We start from the raw sequence: 22,569 nt of genomic DNA on the forward strand, positions 1-22,569 counted from the left end.
GATGGTGTAGCTGAATCACGTGCAGTGGGTCAGGGGCTGTTGGACATGAGCTTGAGTCCCTTCCTGGCACTGATCATTCACAGGCAATTATTCCCTCTGTTAGGGCTGATAAAGAATAGTACTTTAGCTCTCTTCTCTGATTTCACTACTTGTGCTCCTCAAACAGGAATCACTCAAACTTGTCTTCCCAAGAAATTCCCCAGTCTTATGGGCTCTGTATGTTTCCTTGGCTTAGAATCCTTTCTCCCCAACCTTGTTTCCCCTACCAACCTTTACAGAGGCTTTGCAGAGACAGCACCTTTTTTCCTAAAAACTGATTCCTGAGCAAGGCTAAAGCCTGAAAATATGTTTTAAAATGAATGGTAGTAAAAAACGTACAACACATTTTACCCCCTAACAATTTTAAGTGTACAGTAATAGTAACTACATGCATGTTGTAGTAAAACATATCTCTAGGACCTTTTCATCTTCTGACGCTGAAATATAATATCCACTGAATAGCAACAACTCACCCTCTCCCCTCTCCACAGCCCCTGAAAAACACCATCCTCCCTTCTGTCTCTGTGAATATGACTACTCTACCTACCTCAATAACTAGGATCATGCAGTATGTGTCTTCTTGTGAATGGCTGATTTCACTCAGCATAACATCTTCAAGGTTTTTCCACATTGTTCTGTGTGACAGGATTTCCTTCTTTTTTTTTTTAAGGCTGAATAATATTCCGTTGTGTGGATAGATCTCATGCCGCATTTCCTTTATCTGTTCATTCTTTGATAGACACTTAGGCTGCTTTTTTATCTTGGCTATTATAAATAATGCTGTAATGAACATGGGTGTGCAAATATCTCTTTGAGATCCTGCTTTCCATTCTTTTGGATATGTATCCAGAAGTTGGACTACTGGATCAAAAGGTAGTTCCATTTCAATTATTTGAGGGACCTCCACACTCTCTTCCACAGTGGCTGTACCATTTTACATTCCCATCATGAAAATGTTTTGACTGTGGCACTTTTTAAAACTGGATCTGGATCTGGATTTGGATCTGCCTGTTGGTGGGTGTCATGAAGGGGCTTACACAAGGGGGAGCAAAGCATGGAGCTGGGGCAAGTCATCTTAAGGTGACTGAGTCCCGCTCAAAGTCGGCATCCTCAGTTCTCTGGCTCCATTGGGTCCAGTGATATGAATGTTCAAAGGGGTTTAGATCCGGCAAAGATAACTCAAGAATGTGAGTCATGTCAGTCTTCATTTCTGAGAAGGTCAGGTTATCTCCTGTCCTAACAGAGAATCTCTCACTCCTTTTTTCCCCCCACTGTTTAGCCATTTTATTTATTTATTTTTTAAAAAAGATTTTGACAGAGAGAGCACAAGCTGACAGAGAATCTTAAGCAGACTCCCCACTCACTGCGGAGCCCATCACAGGCTTGATCCAGCAACCCTGAGATCATGACCTGAGCCAAAATCAAGAGTTGGATGCTTAACTGACTGAGCCACCCAGGTGCCCCAGGCTGTTTTCTTATTAACTGCCACCCAGGAGCCTATGCTTCAGCAGTGCCAGTCTTGTGATGCAGAATGGAAGTCAGGAGTTGTGTACAATGGGATTTGATTTCTTCCTGGATTTGAGTTCAGGAAGCCTGGGCTTCTTGAGGGCATTAAGCCATAGGTAGTAAAGAGAAGCTATTGACTTTGAGAGAGGGGTAATTCCAAGATTTAGAAGTGAACAGGAATCTGTGGGTCCCACGAATAGGGGGCTTCTGCTCCCTTCTCTGTCTGGCAACATCTGGAAAGGTGGGAAGACCACTGAAGGGAATGGCCATGTGGTCCCCCAGGCTGAACCCTAGCAACTGAAGTTACCATCTTGATGCAGATTCCTCTGCCCAAGGTTGGCATGAATACCACAGGCTACCCAACTCCGGGGGGCCATGTGAGTATGAACAGGAGATGAATGTTTTGCTGTGTGTGTGTCTTTCTCACCTTGGAGAAGATGTTGAATGGAAAGAAGCCTCCACAGTTGGACTTTGTACTCTCTCAGTGACTTGGAACTAACTTTGATTTAAGGAAATAAAGTCATGTGATAAGTCATGCATATCTTGATCGCAGGACCAAGACTTATTCCAAGCACATATGTAAGACATCTAACAGTTCCTGGATGTTCAAGGGAGTTGATAAAGATTAGTTTCCTTTGCTCTGACTGTAGGTAATTGTCATGCATAGTCTCTGATTATTTGAGATACACCTTTAAAAAATAGTGAGTGTTGATCCAGAGTTTTCTTTGGAAATGAACTTGTTCTAATTACACTAGGGAAGCACATCATTTCTTAAAGTGAAGAGTCCTTGTTTAAACAGAATTGCACTAATCTGGATTTTCAGATTCTTAACATGATAAATAGAGTGAAGAAAGTTCTCCCCCACACCCCTTTTTTGAAAGGCACTTGTTGATGTAACTGAGTGACAGCTTGGCTTAGTTGGGCAACAAGTCTGCCTTAAATAGCAGCCCAGCTCGAAGGTCTTATGTGGGAATTGTCCTAATGGGGGCAAGCCACAGCGGAAATGGGGTTCTAACTAATTATCAACTCTCCGTTCTGATAAGGGAAGCCACACTGCAAATCATTCCTGTATTATGATTAAATTCCGGGAAATGAGAGCTCACACTATCTCTACAAAGAAAGCTGGGAGGAGGGCCACCCGCTGTGTTAGCTGCTCCGGTAAATGATTAATGACTGATCAACCTGACAGGTGCCTCGTGAGACCCGTTCAGTGATGGGAGTGTCACTTTGCTGTCTTCACTCCCTCCTGGAGTGACAGGGACAGAGAAGTGTGCTGATTTTATTAATTATACAAAGTGAACATATTTGTGATTTTTCCACACCCGCCTTCCTTTTGGGTAGGAAACCAAAGCAAAGAAAGAAAAAATGATCTTAGTTTTAAAGTGATCTTTCTTAACTTCTGAACTAAAGAAGTTATCTGTGGGATTCAGAAAAAACGCTGAGCTATTGGAAGAAGTTTTGGTTATCGCATCTACCCAGTACCCTTTATATCAATAAAAATGAAGCTGCTGGTGATGTGGCATTGTGACGTGCCCCAGCAAAAGTGGGACAGGGCAGAGACTAGAATTGTTCCTCTAACGGCTGTTCTGGCACATGCTGAAAAAAAAACAAGCATCTAGAAGCCTTGTAAAGCACAGATATTTTGTTTTTCAACAACTATTTACTCATTAACTCTTAAAAAAATCCAGCTTAATGTCTTTAAGGATTTTATGGAGCACTATAATCTTACAAAAGTAACAAATATGTCATATATTGTGTAGGCAACACATTGATTAGTTTACAGAAGCTAGAAGAAATTTAATACAGAGAACTAGAAGGAGGAGGAGAAGGGAAGTAAGAAGAGACTGGTTTCCTTTGTAGAGAAGTGGAAATTCTAACAAAAATATGAGCAAATGGTACAAGATAGCAATATGCCACCATACAATGATGGTTTGCTGTTAAAGCAATTATGATTGATTGATTGATATTTAATTTTTAATTTAAATTCAGTTAGCCAACACACAGGACATCATTAGTTTCCGATGTGCTATCCAATAATTCGTCAGTTGCATGTACCACCCCGTGCTCCTCATATCACATGCCCTCCATAATGCCCATCACCCAGTTTTAATATAAAAAGTTTTATAAGTGTAAATATCACATAGATGGGTCTAACACAAAACTCATGACTTCAATAAATGCTAAAAGAGCATTTATTTATTCTTGATTAAAAGATAGAAATCTAGAACATGAGCAATAAGTGATCGTGGTGAGTTGTAGTCCCTGGAATGGCTACAGAAGTGAAGTTTTCCTTCCTTCCTTCCTTCCTTCCTTCCTTCCTTCCCTAGATTATTTGATCTGTTATAACAAAAATGCCATTTACTGGGTGGCTTATAAATAACAAAAATTTATTTCTCACATTTCTGGAAATCAGGAAGTCCAAAATCAAGGTGCCAGCAGATTTGATATCTGGTGAGACCTGCTTTCTGGTTCATAGGCCACCATCTTCCTGCTCTCTCTTCACATGGGGCAAGGGAACTCTCTGAAGACTCTTTTTAAGAACACTAATCCATTCATGAAAGCTCTGCTTCATTTTACCATCAAGCCAAAGGTCCACCTTCTAACATCATCACCTTGGGGTGTCAGGGTTCAGTGGATGAATTTTAGGGAGATATTAACATTTAGGCTATTCCCTCCCCCCTTCCTCTTTCCCTGACTTTTCCCCCTTCCTTCCTTCTGCCACAATTACATCTTGTACCTCCTTGGTCATAGAAATAGGATGATCCAGATTGGGAGTCTGAGAGTCCACTGTCTGGTGCGACAGCCCAACAGGTAATGTAAATCTTACTATAGCTTTTCAGTGGAAAACTGCTGAGGAAACATGTGTTGGAGAGGATGTGGAGAAAGGGGAACCCTCTTACACTGTTGGTGGGAATGCAAGTTGGTGCAGCCACTTTGGAGAACAGTGTGGAGATTCCTCAAGAAATTAAAAATAGAGCTTCCCTATGACCCCACAATTGTACTACTGGGTATTTACCCCAAAGATACAGATGTAGTGAAGAGAAGGGCCATCTGTACCCCAATGTTTATAGCAGCAATGGCCACGGTCGCCAAACTGTGGAAAGAACCAAGATGCCCTTCAACGGACGAATGGATAAGGAAGATGTGGTCCATATACACTATGGAGTATGATGCCTCCATCAGAAAGGATGAATACCCAACTTTTGTAGCAACATGGACGGGACTGGAAGAGATTATGCTGAGTGAAATAAGTCAAGCAGAGAGAGTCAATTATCATATGGTTTCACTTATTTGTGGAGCATAAAGAATAACATGGAGGACATAGGGAGATGGAGAGGAGAAGGGAGTTGAGGGAAATTGGAAGGGGAGGTGAACCATGAGAGACTATGGACTCCGAAAAACAACCTGAGGATTTTGAAGGGGTGGGAGGTTGGGCGAACCAGGTGGTGGGTATTAAGGAGGGCAAGTATTGCATGGAGCATTGGGTGTGGTGCAAAAACAATGAATACTGTTACGCTGGAAAGAAATAAAAAAGAAAAAAAAAAAGAAATACATGCCACTAAAAAAAAGAAAAAAGAAAGAAAGAAAAGAAAAGAAAAGAAAAGAAAAGAAAAGAAAGAAAGAAAGAAAGAAAGAAAGAAAGAAAGAAAGAAGGAAAGAAAGAAAGAAAACTACTGAGGAGATAGCATCACTATTGTTACTGTCTTCACATACAGGCTTCTCAACATTCTTGACACACATCTCCCTAAAACTCTTTAAAAATGTCAGGGATAGACTATACCTCCCAGAAAAAAAAAAAAAGTCTTTTGTTGATATAAGTTCTAAATGGTTGCCATGATTATGCTCGGTTTTAATCATGTAAATTTCAAGTGAGCAGATTTTTATTCTTTGTTCATAAATATTGTTTTCCATGTGACCATTAATCCAGAGAACGCCCAGTTGTACAGTCAGCCTCCAACACACATGGACATGGCTACCCACCTTTGTTTCAGGAGGAAGTTTGGAAGAGTCCAGCACCATTCTGGCACATTTTGGACACAACTGCAGTCTCTAGCAGCTGTCTCACTATAGTCTTATATTTAAATAGGTTCAAATAAACAAGGACAGACAGTGATTGGAAAGGCAGAGAAACAGAACTCACATTATTTCACTGTTGTCTGTGACCACCTGGAATTATTCATTAGTGTTTAAAACTGAAATCAATAAAACTGTGTGAGCTGGTAGGTATATTATTTTTGCTTTGCAAGAGCTAATTTTAGCTTGGGTGTAAAATATTTTCCTGAATTTGGTAATATCCTTAACACGAAACCTTCATTTTAATTGTTCATTATTTCTTTTAGAACTAAAGAATGAATCAAGAGGTTAAGTGTTAGTGATATAACCTAGTAGTTGCCCACATCATATCTTTTGCAATATTTTGATTTTATCAGAATTTACCAATTGTGGGGCGTCTGGGTGGCTCAGTGGGTTGTGCCTCTGCCTTTGTCTCAGAGTCCTGGGATTGAGCCCCACATTGGGTTCTCTGCTCGGCGGGGAGCCTGCTTCCTCTCTCTCTCTGCCTGCCTCTGCCTATTTGTGATCTCTGTCTGTCAAATAAATAAATAAAATCTTAAAAAATTTTACCAATTGTTTTTATAACTGGATAATTATAGACAGAAATTTCTATACAAGAAAAATGTCATCCCCTGTATTTCTACCTTGGCCTTTATTATTTTTCATTTAATTTCATGATTATCCCTAAAAATAGGTTTATAGAGTAGGGGTGGGGTGTTTTAAATGTCCTGCTCCAGGTTGCAAATATGCCAGACCCACCACGATTTGTGATTCCCCAGTGCCACAGGCTCTCTCACGTCTCTGCTACTCCTTGCATGGAAGGTCCTTCCTGTCTTGCAACTCCAGACATCACACATCACCTTTCTGTGAAACTTTTCTGATTCGGTCGCCCCCAAATGATCAATCACTCCCTCTTTTTTTTTTTTTTTTTTGCCTTTACTATTCTTTGTACACTATTTTCTTCTTGCATTGAAAATCCTGAATTTTAATGATTTATTTGTAAATTTCTCTGCTACTAGATGGCGAACTAGTTAGGAGCAGGAATTGTAATTCATTCATCTTAATATCCTCAGTTCTGAGCCTAATCCCGGCATACAACAGGTGCCAAATAATGACTCTTGGAGTGAAGGATAGAAGGAAGGGAAAGGAGAATGATGTGGTTCTTGGTAGCTATGAAGCTAGGCTTGGCTTGGAGACTGTATCATCAACATCTTTCAGTGGTATTACATACTCTTGACAGTATTTTATTTAATGGCTGACTAGTATTTCTCTGTACAATTATGTCATAATTTATTTAACCCACATTCCGTTAATGGATATTTGAGTTTGTTTTAAACTTATCTTTACTGCTTGAGAGCAACACATAAGCTGTTTATAATTATAGATGAATCCTTAAGGAAATGCTTCATCAGACCCTCAGGTAAATTCCTGGAAGTGGAGCTGCTTGATCAAAGGTTACAAGTTGATAAACTCCAGGTAACAGATGCAAAGGGTTCACATGGGTTTGCTACTGTCCTATAGAAAGAAGCCTAGGTTCGAGGTAGGGGATTCCAAGGTCAGTTCCCGCCCCAATGAAGCCATCAAGGATCAGGCTTTCCCTTCTTTTGATGCTGTCATTCTTTGTGTGTTGGTAATGTCTCCTGTCACAGGTAATGACAGATGCCACAGCTCAAAGCATTGTGTACTCACACAGCAGAACCCAAGCAGGAAGGGAAGGGCCCAGGGCGAGGAACTTTCCCTTACATTGTCCCCTCTGTTGTTAAGGAGGAAAAGCTGACCTAGAAGCTCCCAAGAGACTTTCTCTTGCATCACAGTAGCTGGACCTGGCTCGCCTGCCTGTCTCTAGGCCAGTCAGTGGTAAAGGGGGAGGAAATCATCCTGACTGATTTACTTCAAACATGACAAGTGTCTGGGGCTTGGCACAGCCTGCCAGAACCATATCCGGTTCCCTGATGAAGGAGGCAGGGGGGATAGGCTGCCAGCCTCCAGGGTGAAGGATGTCACAGATGTTCCCCAAATGGAAACTTCTCCAGGGTCCCATGTCTGCTTTCTTATCACCACTGCAGACAGAGGATTTGGCATGTAATGAGGGCTTAATAAAGGATTAACTGAATGAAGTCCTCCTTGGGGCATCCTTTAAAAAATATTCAAAGGAAAGGCTAAGAGTTCACCCAGACATTTGGGGAACATTTCAAAGATTCCCGCCTAGCTTCCTCTAGAGTCTCTTGCACTGAATTTCTGCTCAAACCTGATCTCTGTCCTCAACTACTTACCGTGAAATTTTTCAAACTTCATACTTGCCTTGTCTCCAAATGTGTAGGATAGTTACGTACGCGACACTTCCTTCCTAAATACTTTACATATATCTCCTATTGACACTGTCTTACATAATTACAAAACCATCATGTCATCCAAACAATTAAGAATTCTTCAGTATATGAGGGGAGGAGTCAAGATGGCGGAGAAGTAGCAGGCTGAGACTACTTCGGGTAGCGGGAGATCAGCTAAATAGCTTATCTAAAGATTGCAAACACCTACAAATCCAACGGGAGATTGAAGAGAAGAAGAACAGCAATTCCAGAAACAGAAAATCAACCACTTTCTGCAAGGTAGGACTGGCGGAGAAGTGAATCCAAAGCGACGGGAAGATAGACCGCGGGGGGAGGGGCCGGCTCCCGGCGAGCGGCGGAGCAACGGAGCAAAATCAGGACTTTTAAAAGTCTGTTCCGCTGAGGGACATCGCTCCAGAGGCTTAACTGGGGTGAAGCCCAGGCGGGGTCAGCGCGGCCTCAGGTCCCGCAGGGTCGCAGAAGGATCGGGGGTGTCTCAGTGTCGCAGAGCTTACCGGTATTAGAACGGGGAAGCCGGCTGCAGAGACAGAGCCGAGGAGTGACTCTCAGCTCAGGGTTGCCCTGAACCGGTCGCAGGCTCGGTCAGCTCGGAGCGCGGCCGGAGGCCAGGGTGACGGGAGTCATTTGGCGCTGTTCTCTGAGGGCGCACTGAGGAGTGGGGCCCCGGGCTCTCGGCTCCTCCGGGCCGGACACCGGGAGGCCGCCATCTTCATTCCCGTCCTCCGGACTCTACGGAAAGCGCTCAGGGAACAAAAGCTCCCGAAAGCGAACCCGAGCGGATGACTCAGCGCGGCCCCGGGTAAGGGCGGTGCAACTCCGCCTGGGGCAAAGACGCTTGAGAATCACTACAACGGGCCCCTCCCCCAGAAGATCTACGGGAAACCCAGCCAGGACCAAGTTCACCTACCAAGGAGAGCGGCGGAATTCCAGAGGGGGAGAAAGCCATGAGTTCCGTGCTTGTTTGGATGTACATAATTTACAAGCTGGTGCAACCACTCTGGAAAACAGCATGGAGGTTCCTCAAAATGTTGAAAATAGAACTACCCTATGACCCTGCAATTGCACTGCTGGGTATTTACCCTAAAGATACAAACATAGTGATCCGAAGGGGCACATGCACCCGAATGTTTATAGCAGCAATGTCTACAATAGCCAAACTATGGAAAGAACCTAGATGTCCATCTACAGACGAATGGATAAAGAAGATGTGGTATATATACACAATGGAATACTATGCAGCCATCAAAAGAAATGAAATCTTGCCATTTGCGACGACGTGGATGGAACTAGAGGGTATCATGCTTAGCGAAATAAGTCAATCGGAGAAAGACAACTATCATATGATCTCCCTGATATGAGGGAGAGGAGATGCAACATGGGGGGTCGAGGGGGTAGGAGAAGAGTAAATGAAACAAGATGGGATTGGGAGGGAGACAAACCATAAGTGACTCTTAATCTCACAAAACAAACTGAGGGTTGATGGGGGGAGGGGGTTGGGAGAGGGGGTGGGGTTATGGATATCGGGGAGGGTATGTGCTATGGTGAGTGTTGTGAAGTGTGTAAACCTGGCGATTCGCAGACCTGTATCCCTGGGGATAAAAATATATGTTTATAAAGCTGTAAAAAAAAAAAAAAAAAAAAGAAAGAAAGAAAGGATGAATCCCCAAGTTTTGTAGCAACATGGACAGGACTGGAAGAGATTATGCTGAGTGAAATAAGTCAAGCAGAGAGAGTCAATTATCATATGGTTTCACTTATTTGTGGAGCATAACAAATAGCATGGAGGACAAGGGGAGATGGAGAGGAGAAGGGAGTTGAGGGAAATTGGAAGGGGAGGTGAACCATGAGAGACTATGGACTCTGAAAAACGATCTGAGAATTTTGAAGGGGTGGGGGGTGGGAGGTTGGGGGCACCAGGTGGTGGGTATTGTAGAGGGCACGGATTGCATGGAGCACTGGGTGTGGTGCAAAAATAATGAATACTGTTATGCTGAAAAAAAATAAAAAAATTAAAAAAAAAAAAAAAAGAATTCTTCAGTATCTTGGGGCACCTGGGTGGCTCAGTGAGGGTAATGTTCGACTCTTGATACCAGCTCAGGTCATGATCTCAGAGTCATGAGATTGAGGCCCAGGTCTGGTTCCCCACAGAGTGTGGAAGCTGCTTAAGATTATCTTTCTCTCTCTGCCCCTACTCCTGCTCACACTCTCTGTCTCTCACAAAAACAAAACAAAACAACTTCAATATCTTGGAAGATTCAGCCCATATTCAAAACTCCCTCTCATCCCCCAATATTTACATATATGTTTTATATATTTTTTGAACTGCGATCAATCAAGAGTCGTGCACTGCATTGTGTTTTTGTGTCTCTTTAATCTTTTTTGTGCCAGAATAGTATCTCCACTATTTTTACCCCCACGACAGTAACCTTTTGAGGATACCAGACCAGTTGTTTCTAGAATGTTCTAAATTCTAGATCTAATTATTCTTTGAGGTGTCGTTTAACTTGTTTCTCTACCCCAGTATTTTTTTTGCATGCTGATTAGATTCAGGTAAAACATTTTTGACAAGAACAGGTATGCTGTGTTCATATTGCGTCATGCCAGATGGCTCATTATGTCAGCTTGTCCTACTATTAGCAGGGACAGATTTGTTAAATTTCATATTCCAAGAATAGGGCCGAGAATGATTTCCTTCTTTTCTATTCAACAAAGGACCATCAATACAAATTTGTGCTTATATGACAGAATTTACATGTATATAAATAAAGCAAGTATAGAATATAATGCTAATATTTGGGAATAATAGAATGCATTTTAGCAGAACGCAGAAAAATAAAAAGCTGAAGACTCAGTACTGGACAGCTTCTATACGTCACAGGGATATTCTCAATGGCAATCTTTCTACTTAGATATCATTATTGTTGTATTGCACAACCATAAACTCTATTTTTTTTCTCAGTTCTACAAACCTTCCCCCACCTCCCTTCCCCAAACTTTGAAATTCTCACTAGGAAAATAACAAATTCATGTTGCTTTATTGTGCAAAGCCATATTTTCTTTCTAGGCCATCATTGGGGGATTTTACTTTTTTCAATCAAAATAGCCCATCAAGGTATCACCTTAAACAAAAAGTCATTAATTCCAATGCGCTATCCATAGGAACATGAAGAACCATCTTTTTTTTTTTTTTTTTTTTGCTGGTTAGATCAGGATTTCTTTTTATTCCTTGTTGGTTTAAAATGGCTAATCAGAATAAAAAATAAAAAGGTCTCTGTCTAGAGGTTGGGGTCTCCCCTTTTAGAGGTTAGAACCCAGGTACCCCCACTACCAGCACCATACTGAGGTGGGCTGAGGGGTAACCCCCAAGGGACAATTGGAGGGGCCTAGGCCTGCCACTCCTTCTCTCTATCCCGTTTTTGGCATGTGATGAAAAATAGTGCTTTTTGGATTCATCTCTCCTGGCCTTGGATTTAAAAATAATGTTAACCATGTGAGTTGGGGGAAGGCTCTGGGGGGACTAAAGAAGCCCCGCCCTAATCCCTATCCCCCAAGAAGGGATGGGGGGGATTATCCAATATTGTTCCTGGAGCTCAGCCAGGAATTTCAGGATCAAATTCAAATCAAAAGATTTGAAATTCCAGTTTTCTTTAAAAATATTTAATCATTTTGAATAATTAACACACACATACATTTAAAATGTTAATGCACAAAAGAACTTACAATATAAAATAAGACTTTCTCTAATTCCTGTTTTTCAATTTCTTGCTCTAGATACAACTACAGTTGTTAGCTTTTTATATATCTTTCCAGAGATCTTTATAAACAGACAAATATGTACAAAATGCATTCTTAATTTTTGTATATAAACATAGTTTACTATGTATCATTCTATCTTATTTTGTTTTAACTTAATATATCATGGATTGCTTTATATATGCACAAGTAGAGCAGGTTTTCTTTTTAGTGACTGTGTAGTATTTCAATCCATTGTTTGGATGTACATAATTTATCTAGCTCTCTAATGGATTGCCATTTATGTTGTTTGTGACATTTTGTTGTTACGAACAGTGCTTTAATGAATATCTTTGTATATTTATCTTTTTGCCTTGGTACAATTATATCTGTAGGATAAATCCTAAAAATGGAATTTCCAGATTATGTTGGGAGACAATTCTCTGTGGGTCTCTCATGTTTCTACATGTCTTGTGAACAGAGGCACTCATGGCTTTGTTTCAGGTTATCTTTTCAAAGATATTTGTATAGCAGGCAGCCTTGGGAGACAAGAGATAGTGCCTCCTTCTGGAGCAAAGGCCAGGTTGTTTACTGTCCAGGGTGGCAAAGTTAGTGTCTCTCTCTGATGCAATGGTCAGGTGGTCTTACCTCCTATTCCAAAAGATTTGTTTAGCTCGGGATTTATCTCCTGTAATGCAACCCCGTGCACACGCATATGTTACCTGACATTTGTAGCCTCATGGGAACTAAGGTCTGGGGAGTGCTTGGACATGCTGCTACTCTGGAAGCCGCTATTGCTGTGATTAACAAGCTGTCATCCATCTCTGACCCAGGAGTTTTGTCCCAGCCTCTATGCTATGCCAAGCTAGCTTGATAGCTTTCAAGGGTAAAATCTCAGATCCACCACAAATTTTGACAGTTTTGATGAAGGTGGGATGTTGACAGAGACATGATGTTCTGGAATAGAAAAGTTGAAAGCCTCATGTGTTGATGAACAGGATTTGACAGAAGTCCATGAAATTAGTAGCAACATAGAGGAGGACAGTCTCTGAGCTTGGTTTATGGACATACCATCTCCAGCGAGCCAGAGTGGGTGAGGCGAGCCGAAAATGACCTTCAGCGATGATACAGCTGGTTTGAAGTGGCCTTGAAAGACAGTAGTGAGGGAGAAGTCTCTCAGTGGGCAAAATCTGGGGTGTTGAAGCTGGTTGCCTCCTTTGTGCTGAAGGAGAAGCATTCTGAGGTTAAAATATTTGTTGAATCGGAGTGGATGATGGCATGGCTAGCTTACCCAAACATGGAAGCCTGGAAGGAGAGATATTGGAAGACTAGTGACAAGAACGGTTGGGGGAGGAGTGGAATGAAGTGTGGAGATAGTTTTTATCACAGGTTAACAGCTGCCAGGGAACACCCACCACAACAGAGGCACTGATGCTTTCATTGGATCATGTTGGTCAGGCGTCAGTGCTGGTGGCACATGAACTGGGAGTCCATGGGGAGAAAGATGAAAGCTATTCATGGGCTTATAATTATGGACTCCTTTTACCAAGGTGATGTGGTTATTGCAACTCCCTAATGTTCAACGTGCTAGCAACAGAAATCAATGGTGAGCCCTTGATTAGGATTATACATTGAGGAGACCCACTGGGTGGCCAGTTTGCTATATTGGCCCCTTCCATTATGGAAGGGCCAGAGGTTTGTTGTAATAGGAGTAGACACACATTCCAGGAGTGGGTTTGCCCTTTGTTCCTGCAAGCCTTCAAGTAGGACCTCTCTCTGAGGGTCCTAAGGTATCTGGCTATTCCTATGAACATTTGTGTATACACTTTTGTGTGGAGATAACATTTTCCCCATTGTGCCAAGAGAGATGGTGTCTGGCAAGAAATTAAATAGCTGTGTCTCACTTGGAAAATGTCACCAACCTGTTAACTCATCAGACTATAAAGGGCTAGTTGAGAAGGGGATCAAGCTCTGGGGATCCAAGGATATGTGCATTGTACATCACATGTATACACCTGTAGCAGCACAGCCACTGTACCTAATGGTTAAAACCACTACTAAGAGGTGATCTCAGGGTTATTCTTACAATCAAGGAAAAGGGACAGAAGTCAGGGTGGTGTAGGAACATGCATGATACTTCAGGGGATTATGTAGACATTTTTATTTCTCTGATAAATAAGACCAGGAATGCAATTTCCAGGTTGTATGGTAAGTGAAATATATTTTTTCCTGGCTATAGAATTCTTGATTGACAGGTTTTTTTTCTTTCAGCTCTTAAAAATGTCATCTCATTGTTTCTGACTTGCATTATGTTTAGATGTTTTATCATATTTATTTATCTATCTATTTATTTATCTATTTATTTATTTATCGCTTGGGGTTTTTGAGGATTCTTACATCTATGGTTTGTGAATTTCATTATTTCTGGGAAATGAACCCCTTTCAACTACAACTGAATTTACATTAACAAGGACATTTCATTTTATAATAAACCAGTAATCTAGTAAGTAAAATATTTTTCTGAGTTCCTTGAGGCACTCTAGCAAATTAATTGAACTCAAAGTGAGTGTGTGATTGCGGCGGGGGGTGGTTATTGGAGTCTTCAATCTATAGCTGGTCAGCCAGAAGCACAGGTAACAGCCTGGACTTGTACTTGGTACCTGAAACAGAGGGAGGACAATGTTGTAGGACTGAGCCCTTAACCTGTGGGATCTGACCTATCTCTAGGTAGACAGGGTCAGGATTGAGTTGAATTATAGTACACTCAGCTGTTGTTGGGGAATCGTTTGGTGTGGAACCTCTACCACCACAACCACCACATACATTAGAATTGGTATCAGAATCAGAATAGAATTAGAAATTGAGATGGAGCTGGGTTTTGTTTTGGCTATGATAACCTTCAGTTCATCGCTCATCTCAAATTTCTCTAGAATTTTCTTGTCCTTTTAGCTGAGGTGTTGGAGACTTTCCCTCAATGTCTTAATTCTACCCTCAGATTTCAGCTTTTCCTATAAACCTGTACCAGGGTCTTCTGTCCCCTTTCCAAGGGGCTTAAGACTTTTGTTATATAGGAAGGGAGGTTTCAAGGAGACTCTGTGCCTTTCTCATGGAGATGGCTACTTTCTTTTCTTCCCCATGCCTATGGCACTGAGGGGTCACTTACTCTGGTCTTCTTTCCTGCTTCCAATCTTTCTTATGAATACACCGTAGAGAGCCATGGAGAAAACTGTAGGTAGGTGCAAACTTTTTGGGTCTGCAACACCTGGTATTCTATATCCCCATGGTAGCCCCTATTCATTTTATTTTAGCATTTTGTTAAAAATCTAAAATTCTTCCTATGTGCTGCTGTGATGACTGAGATCCATTTCCCCTTGGAGGTAACGGTCTTTCCTTGGATTTTAAGCTATTTGCTTGCCCTACAATTTAATCTCTCTATGGGTTCAGGAAAAGCTAAGCTTTTAAATTTTATTCAGCTTCCTCTTTTCAGAGTGACAGCAATATTTTTGCTAGCTTTCTATAGCTTAGGTGGGAGTGGAACCTCCTTATGGAGTGTTTGAGTCACTGTCATGGGACCCCATGTAACACTGTGTCAGACCAGAGCCCCCACTTTTATCAGAGGAGGCACGGATGTGGCTCCATGACATGGGATTGCTGGCTGTATACATTCTGTACCACCCAGAAGCTATCAGCTTGACAGATTGTTGGGATGGACTGCAAAGATACCACTGAAGTTCAGAGGCAGTGCCCTGTGTGGATGGTACACATTTCCAAGATCCAATATCTACATTGAACTCCAGACCTGTATGTGGTTCTACATGCCCACTGGGAAAAATACATTGGTCTGGGAACTAAGAATAGAAGCAGGAATGACCCCACTTATCATTAGTCCCAGTGAACCACTAAGAAACTTTGTGTTTTCTGTCCCCATGACTCTGAGCTCTGCAAAAGGAGTGTTCTCTCACCAGCAAATAAGTAAGGGTCCCACTAAATTAGAGTCCATGGATGCTGACCAGGCACTGTGGGCTCCCGGTGTCCAGAGACCTGCAGGCAAGGAGAGGAGTCACCATCTTGGCAGGGGTGGTTGACCCTAATCAGCAGGAGGAGCTGTGTCATACTGTGACACATACTGTGTGGGAAGGGAAGAGCTGTGTGCACCTTAGGTCACTTACTTGGGTACCCCTAGTGACTGAATGGACAAGGGCAGCAACACTGCCAGAGAAAGGTATGGTTACCAAGTGCTTAAATCCCTGGGAATAAAGATTTGTGTCATATCACCAGGAAAGTTCCCAAGGCTTTCAGAGGTAGAGGCTGAGAGCAAGAAGAATTGAGAGTAGGTGGTGGATGGATTGAGGCAATGAGTAACAGGTCGTCGTGCTAAGATTAGCAGCAGTGATGAGAACTTTATTTCTTCCTACTTAACCTCCCTCTTTGGAGGTAAATTTGCCCTCAGGAAGAGCATCCCACTGAAACCTTGGGGGCTGATCCTGAAATGAGTATGAAGGAGTGGATGTGTGAGGAGCAAGAGAGAGACTGTGGTAGATCTACCTTTCAGTCCCCCTTTAGGAAAGGATTCACACGCAACTACAAGTACTATGGTTGACCAGCAGTCTCTGTTAGCTCCTTCAGGATCCACCTCAATGGTTCCCAAGCCACACTCCTCCTGGTGAATCCTCAGTCAATGACTGAGCAAGGTGGTGGTCACCCAGCACGTGTTTTCCTCAGGGTGGACGTGTTGACCAATGACTTAGAAAGGCAATGGCACGAGAGCCTGCCCATCATGAGACATAATGGGTTCAGGAATTGTTACGATTTTAAAATTCATTCAAGCTTTGTCTTATTCTAGGGTCGTAGCAACATATCTCCCCACCTTTTACCTCCTACGTGTAGGCAGCCTCTGCTCTGGAGCTCCCATTTGGTGGGGAGACACTTTATCGGGTCTACATTAGAGTATGACAACTCTCCTTGTCTAGTTTTCTTTCAAAGGTATTACTCCCCAGTCAGCTTTTGGTACTCTGAACTCTTACCTCAGCATCTGCTTCCTGGAGGACTCAACTTTCACACAGACGTTTCTGGAAATTGAATTAAAATTATGGCTCATTTGCCCAGAAAAATTCCAACTAGCCTATAAGCCCCAAATTCTGAATTCAGGTTATTCGTGGATTCCTCAGGCTCATAGACCCCACCTTAAAAGACCTTGGGATTTGACTCCCCACCTACCGTTGGTACCCCATCAGGGACATGCTTAGGGCACTTTCAAGGGCACAAAATCTAATGGGGGAAGAATGGCTGCAATATGGGCGGGAAAGCCTTGAGAGGCTGTTGAGTGATGGAACTCCATGAGTGGCAGGCATCCTCTCCCTTGACCCCTCTCTTTGAGTTTTGGTAGGGAGCCTTTGTGATGAGGAGGTTAACAAATTGTTTCATGACTTTTTGGTATCCAGTGGGATTTCTGTATTTGGCTCCAGAGAAGTAGGGTGGGAGATATTGGAATCTAGGAAAGCTGGTATCTTAAGCTTAAGGTTGAGGAAAAAGTCCATTTCCAGGTCCTTCCTAGATTGTCCAACCCGACCAGGGCAAGGGAGAGGTAGGGAGTCTGGGAAATCATCATGTTTATTAATAGAGTGTGCATGTACGGAGCATTGGTGCTGTGTCCTCAGACAGGACTGTGGAGTCAAAGAGAGCTGGATGGTGATATTGTAGCAGGAAAATGAAGTACTTCAAAACCCTGAGGTCTAGGATTCAGCAAATTAGATACCTCATTTACATTGCTTTCTATCTTACCTTCTTCCATAAAGAGTGGTGATAGCAAATACAAGATGAAATGCATTTTTTAAAAAGATTTGATTTATTTATTTGACAGAAAGAGAGAGACAGTGAGAGAGGGGACACAAGCAAAGGGAATGAGAGCGGGAGAAGCAGGCTCCCCGCTGAGCAGGGAGCCCAATGCCGGACTCAGTCCCAGGACCCTGGGATCATGACCTGAGCTGAAGGCAGACACTTAACGACTGAGCCACCCCGGCACCCCAAGATGAAATGCATTTCTGAGTGCTTAGTAAAATGTATATAATTTGGAGGATGGAGGCTGAGGGTAGGAATGGCTGAAAAAACATGAAGATATTTGGGGGTGGGCTGTGCAGGAGGGGGCAGATCAGGGAAGGGGTGTTTCAGAGAGGGGAAACTGAGCAGACTGCTTGTTCTCAGGACCCAGTGGCTTTAGTTTGTGTGATAGGTATAGAATCTTTGGAAGCATCTCAGTTATTCCCAGTGTGACCAAGGATGTTTTTAAAATTAATTATGATAGAAACCATGTGTACTCATGGTAACAAATCAAATAACAGACATATATAAAATAAAAGCATGAAAGTCCCTTTCCACTGCACTGGGTCCCTCTATCCTAAATGCACTTCCCAGGAAATAGCTACTGTTGGCAGGAACCTGTTCTTCTGGAACTTCTATGTGCTCCTCATTCTGGGGGGAAGGGATGGGTGCAGGTCTCCTGCAATGGGGAAGATTCAGAGGGTGACTGGAGAACCCCACCCAATGTTCTCAGTGGGCCACCCGCCCCTTCCGGAGACTGGCCCTGGGGGGCGGGTGTGTCTTGCAGCGCCCTGAATGACTCCTCTTTGATGGAGACCATACTGGCAGAGTGGGGAGTTTTGAGGCACGTCACCTGCTTTCTTTTTTGGGTAGTGGTACAATGGTGGCTTTGAGGTTTGAGGACAACCCAAGTGGCTGACAGCTTTATCTCTTGGAAGCTCAGATGTGGGTGGAAAGTCTGAAGGTTGTGAGGTCTCCTGCCCATCTTCAGAGCCGTGCTTCTGTTTCTTGCCAGCAGACCGCGGCTGGCCACATTCCTGCAACAATCATTGCGATGTTTTGACTTGAAACAGATGCTCATTCCATGTTTACACCCGACCACTATGATTTGTCTGCTGTGGCTTTGTAGTGATTGATGTCACTTACTTCACTGTGGAAAAATCCCAGGAGCCTCACAGATCAAGGGCCTGAAGGGAAGCGTGTGGGAGGCCACTGACAATTTGTGTAAAGGGGGAAAATATTATTCCCAGCCGGCAATCTGTCCATGGGCTGTGGACTCAGGCCATTGCGTGGAGCTCCAGCTTTGCGGTGAAATGGGAATGTGTCATGCACCAACATCAGGAGGCTTGGCAAAGGTTTGGAGGCCAAGGGAGATTTTCCAAGGCTGCCTTTATCCATGTGCTTGATCCTCATGCTTCTATGGTCCTGCTCCATAGCGTGGCCTTTTGCTGTTGGAGACCTGCATTTTCCCACATCCTAGCATGGTGTCTGGCACAGAGCCCGAGAGGAGAGCCGAGGGGTAACCTTTCAACAAGTATTTATTGAGTCCCTTATTTGTTCTAGGTGCTGGGGTGTAGTCAAAAAATTTGACAAGAATTACTCATTCTGATGATCCCTGATAAGCGACACATTTTCTTCCTCTTGGGTGTATTCTATAATCTTTCTGTATTTACATCGATGTATTTGGCTTTCTTTTCTCTGAAAGAAAAAAATCACCCTGTAGAGGCACCACTCTCGTGCAGGTCAGTAAGCATATATTAAGAATCCCTTGGGATGCCTGGGTGGCTCAGTGGGTTAAAGCCTCTGCCTTCGGCTCAGGTCATGATCCCAGGGTCCTGGGATTGAGCCCCGATTTGGGCTCCCTGCTCAGTGGGGAGCCTGCTTCCCCCCCCCTCTCTGCCTGCTTAATATCTCTGTCTGTCAAATAAGTAAAATAAAAATCTTTAAAAAAAAATCCATCTTCTCTCCTTTGCACTCACCTGGCAAAATTCCAACCCCGGTTGAATCTAATGATCTACTTCCTTTGTACTTGAACTGAAGTACTGAATATTGTTGGAGAATCTCATACCCTGCCCTTAAGTGAAAGCTCAAATCCACATGGAAATTCTATTTTGCTTCCTCTACCAGGTTTTGCACCATCTGACATGTCTACACCTTTCTCCTTCCCATTTTGTTCCTGAATTCCCCCCACCCCAGATAATTATATTATGGTTTTTAAGGAGTGGTGAGCAATTCTAATAAGGCATCAAGAAGAGTCTTGGAAACACTAACATTTCATCCTGTTCAAGTCTATTTCTTTCTAGTCTATCTTTTGCTTAAGGCTATAAAAACATGCTGACTTCTCAATTTATGTTATGTTTTGCCAGTTTTTTCTTCCTTAACATTAGCTTTAAAATTAACTTTTTTTTTTTTTTAAGATTTTATTTATTTGTCAGAGCAGGGCGAGCAGCAGGCAGAGGGAGAAGCAGGGTCCCCACTGAGCAGGGATCCCAATGCAGGACTCGATCTCAGGACTCTGAGATCATGACCTGAGCTGAAGGCAGACGCTTAACTGACCGAGCCACCCAGGCATCCCTAAAATTAACTTTCAATAACCCCCAAAAGACTTTACTGTTTTTTTTTAACAATGACTTTTAAAAAACTTTTTGTTACTGAAGTACGGTTGAGATGCAATGTTACATTAGTCTCAAGTGTTCGACACAGTGATTTGACAATTGCGTACATTCCACAATGCTTATCACCTAAGGATAGTTTCCATCTGTCACCACACAACGTTATTACAATGTTACTGACATATTCCCTATGTGGTACTTCTCATCTTTGTGACTTAATGATTTTGTAACTGGAAGAGAGTACCTGTTAATCCCCTTCACCTATCTTGCCCAGCCCCCAATCTCTCTCTTCTCTGGCAACACCCAGTTTATTCTCTGTGTCTATGAATCTGTTTTTGTTTTTTTGTTTGTTTGTTTTAGTTTTTTAGATTCCACGTATAAGCGAAATCATATTTGTCTTTCCTGTCTGACTTATCTCACTTAGCATAATACCCTCAAGGAGAATCCATGTCATTGAAAATGACAGGAGCTCATTCTTTTCCGTAGCTGAGTAATACTCACCGTGTACATAATGCCACATCCTCCTTATCCATTCATCTATCCATGCACCCTGAGGTGCTCTCACATCTTGGCGATTGTGAATAATGCTGTAGTGAACATAGGGGTGCATATACTTTTTCAGATTAGAGTTTCTGTATTCTTTGAGTAGATACCCAGTAGTGGAATTATTGGATCAGGTTTTTCTGTTTTTAACTTTTCAAAAAACTTCTGTACTGTTTTCCCACAGGGGCTGCACCATTTTGCATTCTCACCAACAGTGCAAGAAGGTTCCCTTTCTCAACATCCTCGCCAGCCCTGTTGTTTCTTGTGTTTTTGACTTAAGTCATTCTGACAGGTGTGAGGTGGTATCTCACTGTGGTTTTGATTTGTATTTCCTGATGATCAGTGATGTTGAGCTTCTTTTCATGTGTCCCTTGGCCATTCGATGTTTTCTTCAGAAAAATGTCTGTTAAGGTCTTCTGCCCATTTTTAATTGGGTTCTTTTTATTTTGGGTGTTGAGTTATATGAGTTCTCTACACAGTTTGGATATTAACCCCTTTTAGGATATACTATTTGCAAATATCTTTCAAAGAAATAAATAAAAACTTAAAAAATTAATCATATAAGCATAGGTTTGTTTCTGGACTGTCTATACTATTCCATTGATCTATGTGTCTGTTTTTGTGCCAACCATTTTGTTTTGATTAATTTAGCTTTGTAGTGTATCTTGATACCTGGAGTTGTGATACTTCTGGCTTTGTTCCTCTTTCTTAAAATTGCTTTGGCTATTTGACGTCTTTTGCAGTTCCATGCAAATTTTAGGATTACTCAACAATGAATTTCTTTTTTTTTTTTTTTAAAGATTTTTTATTTATTTATTTGTCAGAGAGAGAGAGAGAGAGTGCACAAGTGAGCACAGGCAGACAGAGTGGCAGGCAGAGGCAGAGGGAGAAGCAGGCTCCCCACAGAACAAGGAGCCCGATGTGGGACTCGATCCCAGGATGCTGGGATCATGACCTGAGCTGAAGGCAGCTGCTTAACCAACTGAGCCACCCAGGCGTCCCTGGATTTCTTTTTTTAAAAATCAGAAACAAACTGATAAAATGGACTGATCATGGATCTTGGATCCATGGATTATGGATCTTGGAGTCTTTCAGTCTTGGGTTTTAATTTTGGCTCTGCAGTGTGACTCTGGGCAAGTTATTTAATGTTTCTGAGACTCAGTTTCCCAAGCTGTAAAAAAAACAATTACAATATTACTTATATTTTATTGCTGTGAGGACTATACAAGGTTATGTTTTTGAATACATCTAAGTTTAGTCATTAATGAGAAGAAAGGAAAAAAGGAAAGGAGGGAAGGAAGGGGAATTAATTCCATGAGTGATGGAGACATCACTGGTCTGGACAAAGCTTCCTGACACCCACCGCGCTGGTGTTCGGAATGCCACTGTGACGCCAATGCTGCAGTTTGGAATTTGGATAACAAGTCCCTGAGGGGACTTGCTTCCTCCTTCCCTCATCCCCTCCTCATCCCACTCAACCTCAGGCTGGTGTCCTCAGCAGACTGCAAACTCTTTGAAAGCAGGGGACTTCCAGATTGTTCATCCTACATCCTTTCCCCCAGGTCTCACCCTGCAAGACCCAGCCCAATGTTTTGCACACTATATGTGTTTGCTATACAAATAATTTAGTCTTCTTATTTTAGAAATGAGGAAACAACTTTAGCTAGAGAGAAAGAAACTGGCTTCAAGTTGATCATTAGGACAAGTGAGGGTCTGAGGCCAGGACTGCTAACTCCATGACTTGGCAAGGCAATTAAAAGGGCACTGGTGCCACTTCACACACATTTGGATGGCACACGTGTGTATATGTGTGTACATGCATGTGTATGTATGTGTATATGTGTGTACATGCATAGAGACACACATAGACATACATGAAAACACATACATACATATATACATAAATACACATATAC

Source organism: Lutra lutra, chromosome 8 (assembly GCF_902655055.1).
Source record: "Lutra lutra chromosome 8, mLutLut1.2, whole genome shotgun sequence".
NCBI classification, from domain to species: Eukaryota; Metazoa; Chordata; class Mammalia; order Carnivora; family Mustelidae; genus Lutra; species Lutra lutra.